This window comes from Alosa pseudoharengus, unplaced genomic scaffold, assembly GCF_046254945.1.
Source record: "Alosa pseudoharengus isolate Yale_2024_CS ecotype anadromous, Long Island Sound unplaced genomic scaffold, YU_APseudo_1.1 YU_APseudo_1.1_scf_2, whole genome shotgun sequence".
NCBI classification, from domain to species: domain Eukaryota; kingdom Metazoa; phylum Chordata; class Actinopteri; order Clupeiformes; family Clupeidae; genus Alosa; species Alosa pseudoharengus.
Genome location: NW_027468663.1, coordinates 26,718,446 through 26,740,233, shown reverse-complemented (window position 1 = coordinate 26,740,233; position 21,788 = coordinate 26,718,446). Strand labels below are relative to the sequence as shown.

Here is a 21,788-nt window from a genome sequence, read left to right as displayed (position 1 = left end):
CTCTGTCTTCTTTCCCTTGTGATAATACTACTGTCTTATTTGTAACACTAGCTTTGGCAATGGCAACACTGTACCAAACAGTCATTCTAATAAAGCTAATAAAGAATTTGAATTTTAAAGGGAAGGTGAAGGAGAGGACTGTGTAACTGTAAGGATGGATGACTTGCCCACGGCCCGTGTTGTGAGTGCGGACAGGGTGTGCCATCTGAGGAGTGCGGAAAGGGTGTGCCATCTGAGGCATTTGATACGAGTGAGTGAGGACTGAGGAGGAGTTGAAGAGAGAAAGGGCTTGCCTGGCTATATCAAATACCAGTTTCAGTTTATCTTTCAGCTAAAGAAAACTATTTTCCTTTTAAGAGCTTTGATCATAGATGTGATCCATAACCATAGCCTAGCGTTAGCAGGTAGGCCTAGTGCTGCAGGACCTGGGTAACCAGCTTGTTGATCAATCAAAACAGTCCCTTAATTGATTGATGTCTTTTTTTTGTTTTGACAAACAAGATTGTTTCCAATCGCCTGATGGAATTTCTCTCAAAAAACACCTACATCGACACCTCGGTGCAGAAGGGAGGAGTCCCAGGGGTTCCAGGGTGTATGAACACACAGGGGTGGTGACACAGCTAATCAGGGAGGCACGAGAGAGCAAAGGGGACTTGGCAGTGCTGTGGCTGGACCTCGCCAATGCTTATGGATCGATACCACACAAACTGGTGGAATTGGCCCTGAGCAGATACCACGTCCCAGAGAAGATTCGAAATCTCATCCTTGACTACTATAACAACTTTAGTCTGAGGGTGTCCTCTGGGACTTCAACATCAGAGTGGCATCTTCTGGAGAAGGGCATTATTACCGGCTGCACAATCTCTGTGTCCTTGTTTGCACTGGCCATGAACATGCTCGTGAAATCTGCGGAAGTGGAATGCAGAGGTCCACTGTCCAGATCTGGCACCCGACAACCACCGATTAGAGCATTCATGGACGATCTCACTACCACGACCTCAGTGCCTGGATGCAGGTGGCTTCTTAAAGGCCTCAAACAGCTCATCACTTGGGCAAGAATGAGCTTCAAGCCTGTGAAATCCAGGTCCTTAGTATCAGTGGCGGACCGTGCGTTCAGTGGTTAGGCCTTCAATGATGACTATTTTTTGACAAAAATAATAATAGGGCGGCGTAAAAAAAAAATGTCACATCACACCACCATGCTATTAAACATAAAAGTCACCAGATGTATTGTATGTCTATGTGTATTGCCCTAATGCTGCTAATGCTTGTTGGCTATTTTAGAATCTGATAGCCTGGTCTGATGGTCGGATTTCACTAATAATTTCCACAAAACTCAGAGAGATAAAAAGTCAGACTAAACCAGCAGGGCAGGGAACCAAAGACAAATGACAGTTTTCACATAGATGCCGATCCAGACATCTTCACCAAAGCCACCAACTACTCAAGCTAGCATACAGTAGAGTAACCAAGCAGACACTGCAGTCTGCAAGCAGCACAAAAACAGTTTTTATATAGAAAAGGGCCAGATAACAAGCATCTATAGTACTACTGTACTACAAGTCTATGTTATCAAATAAACATGAAACAAAACTTACCAATTCCTGCATAGGTTACCAGCTACGTGCAGAGCTAGCTGACGTTATGTGCATCTTGCTAACATGTTGTCCAGCTGACACTGTAACGTTACATTAGACTATATTATTTTGCTTAATGAAGGCGTATCAATATATACTTTTTAAACAAAAACGGTCAATTTACTGTTCATAACTATAACCATAGTCATGTCAGTGTGACATGTACTTTTCCAGTGAATGTTTGTCTGTCTGACTGACAGAAGTTGCTCACGAAGTTCATCACGTAAAACAGACAGCGTCAAAATTCGTGATGAACGGTTCTGGGTATTCTTTTGGAACATTGCAGGCCCAGCTGCAGTCAGACCTGCCTACCTCGCCATAACAGGTCGATTTGATTGGCTAATCAGTCAGATGTAGCCATCAATCAAGCCGAATCCAAACATATGATTTCTAAGGTTGCTTAGGTACCGAAAACGCAGTGATTCCTTGTGAAGGCCTGATGCGGGACTTAACAAGAGAAGACGTGCGATTGGATAAAAATGTATCGCACCCCCTCACTATTTGTTCACACAATCTGCCAATCAAATCATATATCGGACAGCGGTGGGATATCAGTAGTCGAGAACGATCGGGGAAGGAGAAGCAGAAGCAAATAATAAATGCTAAAGTACAATGTTATTAAAGACACTATTATTTTTCATTCGTTTGAAAATAGTTAGGCCTTCAGAGAAGGCTTTGAAGGCCCTGACGGTCCGCCACTGCTTAGTATTAAGGAAAGGAAAAGTAGCGGACCAGTTCCGTTTTACGCTGGGAGACACCAGAATTCCAACAGTGTCAAAAAAGCCAGTGAAGAGCCTGGGCAAGCTCTTCACTGACTACTTGAAGGACACCGCTACACGGCAGGGCACCAGCAATGACCTTGACGCATGGCTCTCGGCAGTGGACAAGTCAGGACTTCCTGGCAAGTTCAAGGCCTGGATCTACCAGCATGGCATCCTCCCTCGTCTCCTCTGGCCATTGCTAATCTATGAAGTCCCGATTACCTCCGTGGAGGGCTTTGAGCGGAAGATCTGCCGATTCCTACGCAGGTGGCTGGGCCTGCCACGGAGCCTAAGCAGCATTGCTTTCTTTGACCATAACACCAAGCTACAGCTTCCCTTCAGCAGTCTGGCAGAGGAGTTCAAGGTCACCCGAGCCAGAGAAGTCCTGCTCTACCGAGACTCAGCTGACACCAAGGTCTCCTCAGCAGGTGTGGAGGTCAGAACAGGAAGGAAGTGGTGCGCCCAGGACGCAGTGGAACGGGCGGAGGTAAGGCTGCGGCACAGCACCCTGGTGGGCCCGGTGGCTACTGGTAGGGCTGGGTTTGGTAGCAACCCTAAGCCGTGCTACAGCAAAGCCAGAGGGAAGGAGAAGCGGAAGCTTATCCAGGAGGAGGTACGAGCCGAGGTGGAGGAAGCTCACTTCAGCAGAGTGGTGGGCATGTCCAAGCAGGGGGCCTGGAAAAAGTGGGAGCATACAGCTGGCCGTAAGATCACTTGGGCAGAACTTTGGAAGGCGGAGCCACACCATTTCAAGTCCTTGGTCCAGTCAGTGTATGATGTCCTCCCCAGCCCTGCCAACCTGTTCACTTGGGGCCTGGTGGACTCACCTGCTTGCCAACTCTGCCAGAAAAGGGGATCACTAGAGCACATCCTCAGCTGCTGCTCCAAGGCCTTGGGAGATGGGCGTTATCGTTGGCGCAATGACCAGGTCCTGAAGGCAGTAGCAGATACCATCTGCATTGGCATTAACATCAGCAAGCAGCATCACCCAACCAAGTCTGCAATTGCCTTTGTCCGAGCAGGTGAGAAGCCTCAGCCCCCCAGAAAGGCCCAAGGGGGCCTGCTGACAACAGCAAGAGACTGGCACCTCCTGGTTGATCTAGGGAGACAGTTGAGATTCCCGGACACCATTGCAGTCACATCACGCCGACCGGACATGGTCTTGATGTCCGCGGCAAGCAAGCAGGTGGTGTTACTGGAACTAACTGTCCCCTGGGAAGATCGGATGGAGGAAGCCCAAGAAAGGAAGAGGGCCAAGTACACGGACCTGGTAGCTGAGTGTCGGAGGAATGGATGGAAGGCCCGCTGTGAGCCTGTTGAAGTGGGCTGCAGGGGCTTCGCAGGCCAGTCTTTACACCATGTCCTGGGACTCTTAGGGATTTGCGGACCGCGCAGGCAAAGAGCCATCAAGAACATCCTGGAAGCTGCTGAAAAAGCTTCACGGTGGCTCTGGATAAAGAGGGGGGACACGTGGCGTAGTGCGCTACCTGGACACAAGGTCACCCCCGGCTGGGTCGCCCGGGTGAGGGTGTCTGATGTAAGACCCGAAACACCCTATGACCCTGGGAGCATCACTGACGATGTGTCCAGGTTGCACCATAAGGTGTATTCTAGTACGTAGTTGTACTATTGGTTATAATGGTTCTGATCTGATTCAAAATTCGGACAGGTTTTTCGTGGACATCATATTTCAGTATGTGTGAATCAACCTGAAACTTTTAAGGAGTTAACTCTTAGGGCCTATTTTCACAACAACATCTGTGTGATGAGCAGTGTGTGTTTACCCTAATCCCTGAAAGAATTGCGGTGATTCATCATGAGCCCTAAGAGAGAAATAGGACAGAGAGGAGCACAAGGCCATCTCACACTTCAACCTGGTCTGATTACAGTAATTGATCTGATCATGTCATACTCTTCCCTGTCTTTCTCTTTCAGAATTGACTTTCTTTAGACGCTCTCTCTGCTGATAGACACTGGCTTTCAACATTAATGACTTCCATTTGTCAGGGCAAATTTAGACGCCGGTCCCAGCGTGTACATGAGAGAAAGAGAGAAAGAAGGAGGAGATGAGGAAGGTGTTAATGACGGAGTGGGCCTGAATGTGTTGGTGCGGCACGTGAGTCCAGTCAGTGGAGAGAAAGATGAAATGGGCAAATGAGTGTAAATCAGGGCGGGAGTGGGGCCACTTTTCAGCCCGGGAGATTCAGGCCCAAGACCGGCCCACTTTTTTAGTGGTGGTGGAAATTGGATAAATAAAGCAACAGTTCAGCTCTTACTATCCTGTAGTTTTTATTAGTACCAATATTCCACTATTCCACAAGGATAGGTTGATAAGTTAACAAAAACAGGAAGGAAGAAATAAAGTATTTGTATCCCACAATTCTACTAAGAGGCATATTGATCTATTGTTTATATGTTTTTTTCTGCATGGGTCAGCTATCATGTTGTTGTTTGGTGATTTACTCCTTTACTACACCCACTTCTGAGCAAACAAGGCATATAGGTTGATCATGTAGCCTACTGCTGTCATATACTGTTTTTTGCTGCTTTCTTACATTAAATAACTTTAATTCATATGGTTAACTCGATTACGTGTCCCTGTAGTCATAGCTAATTTCGGGCTCATCATTTTCAGCGGGGGACTGGCTGATCTGCTGCAGAGGCTACTTTTGTTTTTAGGCCTAGGCTACTGGATACACAGATCAAGCTTGAGTTTTGTTATCAATATTTGCATAATATTTGCAAAGTCTATGAATCGCCATATTGGATGATACAAAAAGGCTAATATTTTAATTAATTTAATATGTTGCTTGAGAATAGGTTGACAACGCTACAACGTCCAGTATTAGCCCAATAATTGTGCCGCTAATAATCATGGCTCTCTCTCTTTACCAGTTGCCACTTATGTCTGTCCTCTTGAAAAAAAATCTGGAAGCTTGGCACATTTGGCAGCAGGGGGGAGAACAACGCAGAGCCTGCGATGTTAGGCATAGAATGCGAACGAGCCAGATAGATTGATTAACCTGGCAAATGTCAATCGTTTTCCCTCGACCGGCCCAAAAGTGAAGCGGCCCACCTGGAATTCTCCCGATTACCCACTCCGGGCCTGGTGTAAATGAAAGAGAGAGCGAAGGAGAGAAAGAGAGATCAAACGAGGGAACGGGAGAGGAATGTGGTCGGAGGAAGGCTGTGTGGAAGGGGATGGCATAGCTAATAGCGCCTTCATGCTGTTTGTGTAAACTCGGAGGACCTGACTTTTAATAATCCCAACTTCCGAAAAGAGAGTGTTCATGAGATCAGCTCGGAAAACAAATACAGGAAATGCATAAATAAGTTATTAAAACAGCGGAAAATGTCTCGGGTTAGTTTTTCTATCTGTAGTGTTAATTTAGGGATAAATTACCTTGCCTATTTGTAATGAGAGTGAAATTCGCTTCTTGTGTTGTTGCAAGGGAGGCCGTGGTGGTTGGAGAATATGATAGTGATGTCAATTCGGATACCTTGGGCACAAGACCGCACGAGTCTCTCAAAGATTCTATAGTTAACTACCGTCTCTGAGTCTCCGAGCAAAAAATCCGGCCTGACTTTGCGTTCAAGTCATTTTTCCTCTCGGAGGTCGGAATTTCCGAAAATCCGATGTGGCATGAAGGCATGAGCCGGTGACATATATAGGCTTGTGTGTGTGTGTGTGTGTAAAGTATGGTGTCTTATAGTGATGCACCGATATTGAAATTCTGGGCCGATACCGATATTTAAAATTTCACTTTGGCATTAACGATACCGATACCGATATTTTTATTGATTTTTTTTTATACACATTTGCTGGCAAAAAAAGTATTCAAAATACATTTCAAATCCAACAAGAAAAGTAGAAGAGAGAGCAGGGCTTAAAATTATTTTTTAAAAATGGGGGGAATTCCCCCCTTAGGCTCTTCATGTAGGGGGGATTTACACAATTTGGTGGGGAGGGGGGTGTCATCAGTGACGTCATCGTCATCAGTAATATTGAATATACTGTAGTGTGATCATTCACACCAGTGGCCATCCTAGATTCTGCTTGACTCTCCACACACACAAACACACATGGAAAATGATGGCTTGTGTCATATGTTTCTATTTCATATACTGTATTTTGAAATTCATATAAAGTGCATTTAGTTAATAATGTATAGTATTTTATAATCTGCATAATTACTAGTAGCTAAACATATTTAATTTGAATACTTCATATCGGTTTTTAAACTTAAAGTGTAAGTTCAGTGTAAATTGACCCATAGTCCTGGTTCAAGCTCATCACATGCACCCCATAGGAAAAAGAATGAGACAATTTGGGACAACATAGGCCAAGTTAGAGTTCTCAACGGGTCGGGTCGGCCCGCCAAACCCGACGGGACCCGCGGGTTCAGGTCGAAAATGTAAGCAAAAGACTCGGGTTGGGTCGGACCTCGGGCTTAATCTTTTCCGCTCAGTGAAAAAAAAAAAATTTTATTAATCATCGCTGCTGTTCACCGTAAAGAAAGTCTGGCTGCTGCGTGCAACGTGCATCATGTAGAGGGGCTGGGGCAGATCTGACGCCGCTGCGTGCACGCCTTTAGCCTGGAGAAGAAGATGGAATTGGTGAAAAGTAATTGCAGCAGGTGAATTCACCGTCGCTACTACAGGAGTGGAAAAATCAGAGGTCTGGAAAGTGTTTGGAGTGGTGCTGGATTCTGATGGAAATTCTACAGGTTATGTGCAATCCTCGAAATGCAAGGTGCTGATGAAATATGTGACCCTGCAAGGCAAAACCAGTCGCTTTGGTAAAATTTACAAAATTAAGCTATTGTGCTCACATGAACGGTCATAAACTAAGCTTTCCAACGATATGTATATCGAAGGTATTGCAAAAAGTATCGTTAAGATAACCGCATCCAAAGTTGGCATGGTTCTTCCGTCACGATACGCCAGAGGAACTCACCATTCACGGTAATGTGTTGAATCTTCACCTAAATAAAGTCAGGGTTTAACAGTCAAAGCGTATGTTTTACGCCAGGCCGTGTTCGGGCAGATAATTCATGTGGATGTGTCGGGTTACATCGGGTCCGGGCTTTAAAAGCCACGGGTCGGGTTGGGTTGTAATTTTCAGGCCCGTTGAGAACTCTAGGCCAAGTTATGGACAGGCAGCTTAAAGCAGACCCATGGGGGCAGTGAGGAGTTACTTTCAGTTTCAGTTTTGATGCCCCCATGGATCTGCTTTAAGCTGCCTGTCTATAACTTGGCCTACGTTGTCCTAAATTGTCTCATTCTTTTTCCGATGGGCTGCATGTAGTGACCTACAACAGGTGAAGTGAAGTATAGTGCTGGGCGGTATACCGGTTCACACCGTATACCGGTGTATATTTTCATTATGATATGAATTTTTAATGAATGAATTTTAACACGTTTGGAACGCTGCGCCGCGCTACAGTGTTTCAGACGGGACTTTTTTCACACGCACGCATGGTGCCACTGCAAGGCATAGTGAGGGTAAACACAAAACACCTTAAGTTTTTCCCTGAAGTATAACCCTTAAGGCTTAATTTCTCCTTAGGTAAGGGGTTTATTTAAGGGTGTTGCACAGAATAATACCTTAAATTGTTTCTTTAGTTAAGGAAAAACGTTAAGGGATACTGCATTGAAAAGGATTTACCGTCACGAAAATTCTATTGAGATTGTTCAACAGCTGTAACTAGCTGGCTAGTAGGTGATGTCGTTAGTTAGCAACCCACCGAACACAGTGAAGTTTAATGATCTTATCATTCATCTCACCTGAAGAATATTCGCTGAAATTATCCAGGTAACAAGTAAAGCGTGTTATAGACATGCACTGAGCAATACTAGCTGGCTAGTTAGAAATTATCCTGACTGTCATCAGTGCACCAAAACAAGCTTTTTTGTTAATGTTTTGCCTAGCGAACCGAACCGAAGCTCATGGCAGGCTAACAAGACATCCACATCCACATGAAGTTAACGTTAGCCTACCACTTACGTCATGTAAACCACACAATAACAATACATTTCTGATAGGCCTATTTGACAGAGTAAGCATATTAACAGAGAGGTTTTATTTTAAATTGTATCGTTTTCAAAAAAGTATAATTATTGCAAGTTGCACTACTTTTTGTATTGGTTTTATACAAGATGTTTGTGAAATTTGCACAGTAAAAGTTCTGTATTTTGACTGCAATTGTCTTCATTAGAATCATGAGTGGCTCTGTAAACAGCATAATTTTCTGGTGCCATGCAAAACTGCATTACCACTAGTGTGGAGTTATTCTACATCATGACAGTAAAATAGACCATCCTTAGTCAGCAATTCCTCTCTCAACCTGTAGAAAATGCTGTGAACATCTGATTATGCATGGTAAAAAAATACCGTCATATACCGTGAAACCGTAAGAATTTTGAAAAATACCGTGGTCATTTGGTCATACCGCCCAGCACTAACAACAGGGCTATGGGTCAATTTACACTGAACTTAAACTTTAAGGCATATCTTTAATGTGGTATGTAGGTCTTGAATCGGAAAGCCTTCAGTCTCACAGTTTTAGGCTGGGGAGGAATGAACGACACAGACATCCTCCACGGCCGATTCCAGTTCATAATGGAGGAATATACTTTCTTCAGATGTGTAGGGCCTACCGTGACTTGATCATCAAGTTGATGGGAATTGTCGTTGATTAGGTTCATGTCACATACAAATGGTAAGTTAAAAAATGTTAACGTTAGTTACATTACCTAACTTAGTTGTATGTTAAACGAAGGCATTGGAAGAACACATCTAATTGGTTGATTTGGCCCGTCGATAACCAACATAGGTGGTGATAGACAGATGGTTTATCCAATCAGCTAACCAGTATTTCCGCCCCTTCCCAAAAGTTCTCCAACGGAAAGTTCCCAGATGGACATGCAGAGCAAATGCGAAGCATCCATCTGGCGGAGTCAGGTTAATGCACACATAGATGTGATAATCTATGCTACAGATTGCCTCTCTGTGCTAGGAGAGAGGGGATTGGTGGGGGTAAGGGGTGGAAAAAGAGCCGGAAGAAGAGATAGAGGGTGCCTTGCTCTAGGGCACTTCAGCCGTGCCTACTGGTCGGGGTTCGAACCGGCAACCCTCCGGTTACAAGTCCGAAGCTCTAACCAGTAGGCCATGGTTTGAGGGACGGGGGGACAGGTGGTATGAGGGGAAGTGATGGGGAATAGGTGAGAGTGTGATGCATGAGCATGTGCCCTCGCATAAGACAGCATATGAATAATGCCCTTACTCATACCCAGTGTGTGTGTGTTTCTCCCTCTCTCAGATAGCAGGTAGAACAAGTAGAACAGAAAGGTTTGAACAGGTGATCTGTGAAAGTAAATGCTGAAGATGGAGTGGTAGAGAAAGTGAGGATGAATGGAGGTGGAGGTGAAGTGAGGGAATCATGAAGAAACTCAAAGAGCGACGGAAGAAAAGACAGCTGGAAACTCTGAGTAGGAAGCAAAAGAGAGAGGAGAAGGAGATGTCAGGAAGGATTCATTGGGAGCAGCTGGGGTAGGTGTTTATGTAAAGGAGAGAAGAGATGGAGAGGAGAACAGAGAGGAGAGGAGTATACGCATGAAGAAGGGAGGAGGGGAGAGGAGGAGAGGAGAGGAGGAGAGGTAGAGACTAGTGAACAAGAGAGATGTGAGCAGTTCTGAGGAGAGGAAATAATTGGATTCGGTTGAAAAAGTAAAGAATGAGGGAGGTGAGGAGCATGTGGAGGAGAGGAGAGAGTGACAGTGAGCATGAGGAGGAGTGTGGCATTTACGGATATGGGGTTGGGGGTGTTGCCACTGACGACATCCCCCACGCCTCCCTGGAGCCTTGGGCAGGTGGGCCGGGGACAGAGCGCCCTATTGGATAACAACTGGGTCATCGAGTTTCTCTCTGAAACTCTTTGGAGGAGACAGTGACACAGTTCACACTTTCTTCATGCGTGCAAACACACACACACACTCACACACACTCTCTGTTTATCTCTCTCTCTCTGACACACACACACACAAACACACACACACACAGATACCTTTCCTTAAGCTCTCTCTCACATACATCAGAGCTACACACACACACACACATACAGTACATGGCTCCCAGGTCACAAAGAGCTCACACCCACACACACACACACATATAGGTACCAGTGCACCAAGAGCGCACACCTACACACACAAAAACACAGCTGTTGCACAACACCAAGAGTACTGTGCAGATACAGTGTGTGTGTGTGTGTGTATCAGTGCTCCACCTACCCACTTTCAGCAACAGCTGGGCTGTGTAGACCCCCCACACACACACACACACCTGTGGTTGCCATAGCGATGGAGAGATGATCTGAAGGAGGGCGAGAAAGAGTGGGAGGAGTCTGATAAAAGAGTGATGGGACAGGGGGTAGAGAGAGAGAGTGAGGATGTATTTGAAGAGTGAAGATAATACTGAGGTAAAGAGAGAAATACTTATGGCTTTGGTGGAGAGAAAGAATGAGAGAGGGGATGGTTTTGAGAGAGCAAAGACAGGACATGCAGGTAAAGAGAGAGAGAGTGAAGTGAGGATGGCTCTGATGGAGAGAAGGAGGGAGAGGATGGTTTGAGGAGAGAGAGAGAGAGGATGGGTTTGAGGAGAGAGAGTAAAGTGATAGATAGATAGATAGATTAATACTGTATTGATCCCCAGGGGAAATTGAGGATGGCTCTGATGGAGAGAAAGAGGGAGAGGATGGTTTGAGGAGAGATAGAGAGAGAGGATGGGTTTGAGGAGAGAGAGGATGGGCTTCAGGAGAGATAGAGAGAGAGGATGGGTTTGAGGAGAGAGAGGATGGGCTTCAGGAGAGATAGAGAGAGAGGATGGGTTTGAGGAGAGAGAGGATGGGCTTCAGGAGAGATAGAGAGAGAGGATGGGTTTGAGGAGAGAGAGGATGGGCTTCAGGAGAGATAGAGAGAGAGAGGATGGGTTTGAGGAGAGAGAGAGGATGGGTTTGAGGAGAGAGAGGATGGGCTTCAGGAGAGAGAGAGAGGATGGGTTTGAAGAGAGAGAGAGAGAGGATGGGTTTGAGGAGAGAGAGGATGGGCTTCAGGAGAGAGAGAGGATGGGCTTGAGGTAGGAGGTCAGAATTTGGAGGGTAAATTTCAGTTATAGGATTTGTGTTTGTAGAAAAACATTACACTTCAGTCGCCTGGGGAGCGTTCGACCTGAACCTGTGTTCCCCCGATGCTGTGTCATCCTAGGGGCCGGAAGAAAATATTGTTTTAACGTTAAGGCATCAATCTGGTGCACTTTAAAACGAATTCAGAATATTTTTTATCTATCGATAGAAATATTTGTGCTGTTGCCTAAACTATTTTACACTTTAGAATTTTAACCAGAGGCGGAATAGTTATGATGATACTGGAATAAGTTCACAACCAGTTTCACAGTTCAGAAATGGTCCAAAGTGCATTTCAGCACTACAAGAAAATATGCAAAAGTGTTCACCTGTGTTGTTCAGGTAGTGAATCTAAGATAAGCTATCTTGGTCATTGTAATGGCCAACTATACATGCTATATCAAGAAAAATTCATTTGCAAGATATTTTTTCCTTATTTTTGCATTAATGTCACTAGGAAGCATGCCAGTAGAAATATATATATATATTCATATCTGTGTAAGTGAGATTGTCTGGAATATAAGAAGCATGATGGTGGGATACTCTGGCTGAGCAATTTACAAAAATGTATACTGATATAAATAGTTTACATTAGAATACATTATAATTTTGTTGGAGACCATGTAGAAATGTGTTGCAATTTCAAAAACCAGATTACTCGAGAACCACTTATTGTACAGACGCATGCTTTAGGCTATATCCTCGTATTCGGTAAGGTCTGCTGTTTATTGTGATATGGGGTTTGCCATGTGTTGAAATTAAATTTCATGTAAATTCAATGTTAATTTTCCCGCAAACCATTTATCACAGCAATTTGGCGCTAATAGGCCTATCATTGAAAAGCTTATTCCGCTCGTTCACATGACATGATGTGTGTGACGAGTTGCCTACTCTGTAAGCAATTAGGTTGAACTTGGGGACCCCCAGTAAACATGGTCTAGTGATGCCCCAGCTAAATCCCAGATAATATTGAAATGCCATTTTTTAGGTCTCAAAAAAAGGACATGTCCGGGGAAAAGAGGACGTCTTTAAAAATGTTGTTTGACGTGCTCAGTTCTGGCACCATTTTCATTTCTGATAGCTACCATGACAGCCATGTAGATGGTGGTTGAGCTGGTCATTTCTTACTTTCCTGCCAGCTCTCCATCCACTGGCTGTCTCAGTATAATGTGCAGGGGTGGGTAGAGTACTGAAAATCTATACTCAAGTAAAAGTACAACCCCTTGTAAAAGTAACCCTTGAAAAATTACTTGAGTAAAAGTAAATATTCCCAACTGTGAAATCTACTCAAGTAAAAGTACTCTGTAAATAAATTACTCAAGTAACAAGTTACTTTTTTTGTACATTATTATATTTTTGATGGCCCTTTAAAAGGGATACAAAAGTATCCTTTACACCTGTTTGCTTTTAGATAGATAGATAGATAGATAGATAGGCCTAGATACTTTATTGATCCCCAAGTCTGCATCACTCCATGGGTGTGTTTGAAACGGGTAAAGTTGCTGCCTTTTAAGATATCTAACTGGGGAGCAAGGCAGCAAGTGCGGTTCGAAACCGAAAAAACAAATTCTGCTGCCTTTTAAGATATCTTAGAATTCCCAAATAACGGTCATTTTTGGAGGCAGCATCGATGCACACTTCATGCTCCCTCCTACCCATAATCCCTTGCGGCAACGTCTGAAACAGCTGTGAAAGGTAAACAAACATGGCCGATGACATCGGCAGGGCCAGGTTAAGGTCATCTGGGGCCCGGGGCAGAGGCCCCCCCATTTTTTTTCAATATATATATTACTATTATTATTATTATCAATATACGTAAGACAGAGAGAGAGGCAATTAAATTATGACAGATAATGTAAAAAAGAAATTTGCATTTATATTGTGGAACTGTTAACCAACATATAATTGTACCAACATACAAAAAACAAGTAGGCCTAGCCTACAAACATGGGGCAATGCACAAAAAAATCAACCATGAAATATTATATTATTACCATCAATGAATTACTTAAACTAAGGCTTGAAAAAAACTGCCAGTGGTACCCAGGTCAGCCTAAAATGTGCAACTCCCGAACTCTGAACACATGAAACATTGTAGCCTAGAGTTTGGCGCGCATGCACACAGCCGCATCATGAAACATTGTTAACACACAGCCCTAGCCAGCCACGACGTCAAATACAACACACAGCCCAGCCACATCAAATACAAACAAGGGGGGTGTTGGAGCCGATAACGGTAACGTTGTCAGGGACAGGGGTGGACGTGGACTTATCACTATTTTGATCCTCGTTTTGAAAAAAGTGGACAAGGCGCCTGCAGGAAAGAATGTGATGGTACGCACACACCCACCTAACTTTCAACGCTTTGATAATATTTGTCCCGGTTAGGTTCCTGCATTGGTCAGTTAAAAAGTAGTCTACATCAGTGTTTTTCAACCACTGTGCCGGGGCACACTAGTGTGCCGTGAGAGATCATCAGGTGTGCCGCAGAAAATTACCCAAATGTCACTCACTGGTCCAGAAAAGCAACTGTTGGATCAAAGAATTTATAACCACATGCTCTCATTGATTGTATGATTGCACTATTCAGTATTCACAGAATCATCACATATCCAGTTCATAACAACAATTAAATTAGATATAGTCACCTACAAATGAAACAGAGGGCGCTTGTTATATTGAGCAGGTCTTGCATAGAAGCCATAATAAGGCCATATCTGTGTATTATTTGAAATTTTAGGCTATGGTATGTTTATTTTTTCTTCACACAGGATGTTAGTGTGCCGTAGGACATTTTAAGTGTCAAAAGTGTGCCGTGGCACAAAAAAGGTTGAAAAACACTGGTCTACATAGTAGGCTAATGACATCCACATGCAATATCTTTACAACAACAACGCCTAACAACGACCTATTTATTTGGACAACTTTGTATAGCCCTATAAAGGCTAAAGTTACCTTTAGTTTTGTTATAGCGAAGGCTACGTTCACGTAGGCTATGGCTTTAATCAGCGGTAACGCTAGCCATTTTGACAAGCACAATAATCTTGCCTCCCTTGTGCTTGCGGCTTGCCCATTTGAAATAACTCCTCTCACTTTGCTGTCTCCATCCTTTCTGTTTTCGTTGTTTAAAAAACGTGTTATATCCATGATGAGTCTCGAGTTAATGAATTAGCGTATAACATTTTGTGCTGATAACCAGCATAGATAGTAGGCTAATAGAAATCGACAAGCTAGCCGACAACTTCTGTAGCATGCGTATGTAGGCTCTCCTGCTCAAACAAAAGGTGCGCGCGTGCATAGTTCTGCATTAAGTTGATTTTGATAACGTGTTTACAAACTTACCTTACAGAAAATTGTAAATAGCCTACTGTCATGCAGTTAATGGAATACTGTGCAGAGTTGGGAAGTTATGGTAACCTAGGCCTATTTTGTGTGAACACACACACACAGGGCCAATTCTCTCTCGAGTAGCCGTATGATACGCACAGTGCGTACTTGGGTACGGCCGTGGTTTTGGCGCGCCTTACTGAGAACGTCTGGCTGCCGCTCTTTCTTTTTTCGAGCTCCGCTTTCATATTTCCTAATTGTCTCATGCGAAGCCATTGTTATCTGGGATAGCATGCATTGATAAGGGGAAAGACAGGTGACGATAAGACATTTGTTTTCTTTTTTAAATGTCCCGCGCCGGGGCCCCCTAGGGGCCCGGGGCAGCAGCCCCTTTGCCCAATGCACAAACGCGGCCCTGGACATCGGTAATAGCTGCTGAATCTGTTTAAAATGTCATTTGTGTGACCTTATTTTGCTTAGATTTGTAGATTAGAGATGAGAAATAAACAATTTACTATCTGATTATGCCATTGTTGTAACCATTAATAGCGTCTGGTCTGATATATCTGCCGGCCGTAAAACTAATTTTTACCGTTAGCCTGCTAGCTTACGTAAGCTAATTTAGTTTAACGTCAGGCCTTTGCTAACGTCATACCGTAGTGTTAACAAAAGATTCTAGAGTGCTACGCTCATTTTTAAAAGATGCATTTAATCCAAAGTCATGTCTGAGACAGCTCTCTATGTAGGGAGGGAGGCAGTAGGCAGCTGTCTCCCGTTTCGAACACACTCCATGTGTTGGGCTCTCCTTTTTATCTCCCCCTCTTTCTCCTCTCTCCCTCTCCTCTCTCTTTCCCTCTTTTTAATCAAAGCCTTTCATTTCTGCTCTCTGAACGTGATTTGAACTTGGGAAGTGTGGGGATGAGATGAGAGAGAGGGAGGGGGTAGAAATGGAGAGAGAGATGAGATCCAGACTTATTGCTGCGGTCTATTTATTGAAGATGCTATGTGGAGATTTCTTTTACTTTACAAAACTTGAACATGACCCAGAAATATCAACAGCATGTGAAGAAACTGTTTTGACACGATGTGAAAAATGTGCACGTTCCGTTGCTGCCCAGCCCAGCCCATGTCTGTTGGGGGATTGCAGTCAAGTCCTCTCTGTTGTTTCCACTCTGGCCTGCATTCTTACACGTACCCACTGTAGTGATGTCTAGTTATCTATCAATCGAGGATTGATTAGTTGGGTATGGCCTCCTGGGTGACCTCACTGTGATAGAAGGCCAGTATTGGAATACACGGGGTAATGTACAGCCGCATGTCAGTTAGCTCCAGGATAAAAGTTATCATCTGTTGTGTATGTTAATAAACTGCACTAAACTGCAACCTGTGTCTCTACTATCGTGACACCCATCTTGCAACAATTTAGCGAAGTAAGTGAAAACAGGACTATTAAAACACACACATGCGAGCGCACATGCCTATGCCTATATGCAGACACACAAGCAAACATATTCAGATAAACACACACACACACTCCCTCCAATTTCCTCTGTCAAGGTGACCTGGGACTCCTTGACCAGTGTTTGTGTATTTGTGTGTGCGTGTTAAACCAGGGGCCCCTTTGGCAAAACTGGCGCCAGAAGACTTCCTCTTTTCGACAGGGTGCCTTGACCTCGACGACCTTCCTGTGACCCCTTGGTAACCCTGGAAATAGATTCTGGTGGTGTTAATGGTGTTCAGCATAAACACTATTTATTGAGTAAACACTCTGAGCAGAGTTGGGGGGGGGGGGGGTGAAAAAGAAAGGGGCCTTTTACCTTGCATTTCTTCCATCAGAAACATTCCGGTTAAAAAAGACATTGTTGAGCCATGATGTTGGGTGAGGATGAAAAGAGGGCTGTGCTGGGCAGAGGAGGAGAAGGAGAGGAGCAGTGTGGGGGAAACCCGTCCTCCAGAATAGAGCGCAGCTGGAGGACTAAGGGCGGATGTCTGACAGGAAAGCCTCTCAGGCTGGCAGATCAAGGGGCTGAAATATGGAGGGTTTAACTCTTAACTCGGCTGTGTCTCCCAGACTCCTGTAGAGCAGGGGAACTCCTCAGGGTTTGGGCTACTGTGCATCAGGAGAGCTTGATAAGAAAGCATGGTGACACTGTGTGTTAGGAACTGTTCTAATGACGCCTGCCTGTGTGTAACATCTCAGATCAGACCTGGTGCACATGTTTCTGTAATTTCTGTCTTTGTACACTGTGTTTCTCCCTGTATGATGGCGTTTGCATAGGAGAACTACTCTAATGCAAGGACATCGATAAGGAATAAAATAAGTTTTGCAGCAACAATTATTTTATATGAGCTCCAAAACACATCACCAGCTTCCAACATCCAATGCCAGCTTATGGACTCTGGATTTCATTTTGGATTTGTTTCCTATGGGCTATCAACTTCCTGTTTACACTGTACACAGTATGACAGATTGCCTGTCAGTTTTAATAGGCTATTTCTAATTGAACAATAGCTTAAATTATCTAACCAGTTCAGTAACATCAGTTGCTTGAACATTTTAAACCCTTTTCCTGTTTGCTGGAGGGAGTGGCACACAACATTTTCAAAAAGTCAGTCTACATTACCATGAGACGTGGTGCTGAAGACAATGACTATAAAAAAAAACATATTTGGCAATGTTTTAACATAAACAGGAAGTTGATATGCCAGTACAAGCGAATCCAAATGGAGTCGTGCATATACCGTATTACAGTTTTTCTCAGTCACTTTATTTCTCAGATCAGAGCTCAAATTCTCAAAACTACCTGTTCAATCTTCACATCATTGAGTCACTTGTGCACATCAAAAAAGCAGTTTTCTCATTTCTTTGACAAGTTAAATGCTTTGGTACGTCCATGCAAATGATTATGTACAATTCTCTGCTGTTTCCTACATTATCAATTGCTTATGTCATGTTGATCAAAATGTATTATAATGGGTCTCTGTTGAATAGTCTCACCCCCCACAACATTTAGGCATTAGTTCATAGCATAGTCTTTACATGCATATAATATGTCAAGCAAGATGATATTTGGGGCAGCCGTGGCCTACTGGTTAGCGCTTCGGACTTGTAACCGGAGGGTTGCAACCCCGAACCCCGACCAGTAGGCCACGGCTGAAGTGCCCTTGAGCAAGGCACCTAACCCCTCACTGCTCCCTGAGTGCCGCTGTTGTTGCAGGCAGCTCACTGCGCCGGGATTAGTGTGTGCTTGTTCACCCCACTGTGTGTTCACTGTGTGCAGTGTGTTTCACTAATTCACAGATTGGGATAAATGCAGAGACCAAATTTCCCTCACGGGATCAAAAGAGTATATATACTTATACTATATATTCGTTGTGATGTGGATGAGAATTTGTGGCCCAACAGACAGGAACTTCAGGATAGGATCCACTGTAATTCCTACAGCACTGCATGTTCAGTTTTCGGAGATTGTCTACTGTACAGTATGTGCTATGCAGTGCTGTCTTTTCCTTTCTGTATCGCAATGACATGATCTGTCAACAAATGACAGTACAAAGAGTAAAAGTGTAAATGTGAATCTTGTCCAGTCTCTTGCAATCAAACTCCCACATACACTAAGGTGTAACCTACAATTTACAACAATTGTCATCAAAACTTAGTTTACATCAGAACATCTCTCCAGAGTACATTATATTGACAACATCATAAGCAATTTGACTGTCTTATCTACACAATGACACAAGGACTGGTAATTCTGATGGCACTGTTCATTGACACAGAGATATTTACTTTTGAGAGATGAACTAAGGATTTTGAGCAAGAGGGCTTTTGCAGGTAATCCATGGTGTTTTGCTATTAGTAGGCTACAAATTGTTTCGAGAAAAGCACTTATACTGTTTTGCAAATGTTGAGGATGATCCGCAAAATGTAGCCTACCAAAGCAACTGAGAAAAACTGTATTATGCATGCACCATGGTGGATAGTAATGGTATTTATTGTAGTAGTTGTATTATAATGATATAATAGTATTTTATTGTAGTATGACGATAACAGCTTCTGCTAAATGAATAAACGTGAATGTAAATGCCAGAATAGAGACGAGCACATCCAGCCCTTTGCCAGTGCTGGATCAGCACAGTAGTGCTACCTGTGCCAGTGGTCAGCATAGTCTACTTTTCCTCAGGTGTTGGCAGGCCTATAATTGTCTTTGATGTATTTCTTGTGAAACAAATAACCTCTCTAAAGGAGCACTGGTCATCACAAATAGGCTACCATAGCTTACATAGCTCCGTTTGGCTTAGCCTACTGCCAACACTTCCGTTTTTCCATGGGTTTCTCCCATAGCCTATTCAAGGTCATCTTCCGGCGCCCTCCCGTTTTGTTATCTCCCGAAAAAAAACTCCCGTAATTTGCATGACTATCAAACTTCATTCATTCATTTTTTCTGTTAGTCTGTCATTTCCCAGGTTGCCAGATTTACATACACAATCACTTAGCCTAGGCTACTTTCAATTTCAACCTTTTTGACGCCCCCAAAACCCCAAAAAGCGGGTAGCCTACACTGCACACTGAACAGCCAGTCTCGCATTGCAAGCTGCTAATAGCCTACAGCTGTCCTACTGTTTATCTGCAAGTGTTTTTTTTCCCTATTCGCCCCTGTTAGTCAGGTTTATCACAAACACTTCTCAGTCTCAGATATGACAAGGCAACTTAATCAATCTAGGCCTATTCTAATTCCAAACAAGCGTCCCAACACACACTCACACAGCCTCAAAATTATTTTCTGACTTATTTTCTTGTAACTGGACAAGTGTCTATCAGACAACAGACACAGAAACACAGCGTTTCAAAACAATCTTAATTTGAGTGTGGTTTCGCTTGAAATTAGGTTTTATTGCCTAATATTTCACAGCCGGGAGGAAGCCAGGCTTTGGTGACCCTCGCAGGTGGCATTCTGTTTCGTTTATTCCCCAGAGATAGAAGCGAAACGAATGCAGTAGAAATTGCTGACAGGCGTGTCTGTGCAGATGCGTGTGTGTGTCGAGTCTACTCCCCGGGGCACTCGGGGGAGGAGGGCTAATCCGGGGGAGCGCGGAAAAGCATGACAGCGGCGGTAGAAGTGGCGCGCGCGCCTGCAGGTACCTGGAACAAGCGTCCCGTAAACACGGACCTGCCCGGACTTGAAAATCGTTTCCAAGGTAACGGCCCACTCAGGCCTACTCACACACACACACCACCTACACGTGGTTACAAATCAGCCATATGTGTGTGTGTGTGTGTGTGTGTGTGTCTCTCTCTCTCTCTCTCTCTGAACAGCTGGTGTGTATGTGGGTCAGTTTCCCCAGGTGTAGTCAAAAAACGGAAACGGGCCCATATTTATTCAGAGGGCTATTTGTGGCAGCACTCCAACAACATCCGGGACTGGTGCGCATGTATGTCTGGATTAGCCACAGAATCACATGATACCAGGCTACTCCACAGTTCACTTCAGACAGATTGACACAAAGATAGGGTGGGCAAAAGTCTCAAAGTATCGTCTCAAACTATCGCCTGTCAGTGCACAGAAGCAGTCATCAACAAAAATGACAGATAGATAGATAGATAGATTATAGATAGATGGACGGACAGACAGACAGATAGATAGACAGATGGATGGATGGCAGATTTCTCACGGGGAAATAGCAGAAACCGCCTCCATGTTTAAACTGCCTGTTGGAACTTTAAAATGAAGCTAAAAACAGTCATTAAGTGTCTTTACATAATGCAGGTTGTTGATATATAAATACCTGCCTGCAGCGCTCACTCACTTTCTGCATCTCCAGTTAAGCCAGCCAACAGACCGGCTGCTGATGTAAGAGACAGTGGGAGAAATGTGGGTCTGGCTGCTATATTTGTGTTACGGACACACACACATACAAACATGCACACACACACACACACACATACAAACATGTACGCACGCACACATACACACACAAACACACACACACACACTTGAGTGCGACAGTGAGGCTAGTCTGAATAAGAACACCGACCCACTGAGCTTGGAGCCTTTTCCAGAGTACTCTCCCACGCAGCTTCAACTCTGAGAGAGAGAGGGAGAGAGAGTGAGGGAAAGACACACCATAGACGCCTGTACACACATATACACAGTTACAGACCCCGACCCCTCACCCCCATGACAAGATGCCATAGAGCGCAAAACACAACCACCACACACACACGGCTGACACCCACCCTCCTATGCCCTGACAATTACACACACACATACACACACACACTGAACTGCAAGATTCAGGACTACACAGCTCTATAAATAAAGCACTGCACTGAAAATAGCCTATTCGAGAACAGAAATAGCTGTGGACATAAACATGAATAACTCCGTCAACTCTGCTGCTCTCCCCTATTTCTTTCTTTCTTTCTGTCTTTCTTTCTTCCTTTTCTTCTTTCTGTCTTTCCCCCTCTCTCAGTGGAGTTGCCCAGCAACTGTTGCTACTGTCCAGTGCGTCAGTGGGTTTGGGCTTTTGTTCAGAGCTGCAGATTATTAAGACGCTGCACTGTGGCCTGCACAGAGGAAAGAAAATGTTAAAATGAGATCTCTTCTCTTTCTCAATTGTTTCTCCTAGACAATAATGAGATCACAATGTTATAAAAATGAGATTATTGCTTTTGTCTCCCGCTTCTCAGGTTTGTCTCTGGAGCAAAAGAGTTAAGTTATCTCAGTGTAGACTCCCTTTAATCTACAAATGAGATCTCAACAATATTTTAAATAATGCTCAGTGTTGTCTCAGATTAGTCCTTTTTTGATTTACAAATGAGATCTCAACAAATAATCAAAAAAGGACTAAACTGAGACAACTAGAATTAGAACGTTTCA

The 21,788-nt window shown here is 43.9% G+C and overlaps 1 pseudogene; it reads left to right on the top strand.

Annotated features, from left to right (window-relative positions):
* The first annotated feature begins 154 nt into the window (after positions 1-154).
* LOC143133432 (uncharacterized) lies at positions 155-4,019 on the top strand (annotated as a pseudogene).
* The last annotated feature ends 17,769 nt before the right edge of the window (positions 4,020-21,788 follow it).